Below are 309 nucleotides of genomic sequence, written 5' to 3'. Positions count from 1 at the left end.
GTAATTCTAAACTCCAGCCCTTAATTTCATTACCCGAAACTTAGAAAGAGGACAATGTCCCCACTTAAAATAACGTTAGAAAGCATCATTCTCAAGCACTTACCCCCACTCCCATCCCCATATTTTTTATTGCTTTGGTTTCGGCAGAAATTCAAAACACTGGCAAAGAGTTTATTTTCTCTTTGCAAAATTATTCCTGTCACATTCTTCCAAACATCTTCTAGGTAAATCAGGCACAATAGATTTCAAATTTTATAACACATTTCAAATGGACTGCCTTCGTCACGATCAAACCAAAATAAGAAGAGC

Source organism: Pteropus vampyrus, unplaced genomic scaffold (assembly GCF_000151845.1).
Source record: "Pteropus vampyrus isolate Shadow unplaced genomic scaffold, Pvam_2.0 Scaffold132, whole genome shotgun sequence".
Taxonomy (NCBI): domain Eukaryota; kingdom Metazoa; phylum Chordata; class Mammalia; order Chiroptera; family Pteropodidae; genus Pteropus; species Pteropus vampyrus.
This window is presented reverse-complemented; position numbering follows the sequence as displayed.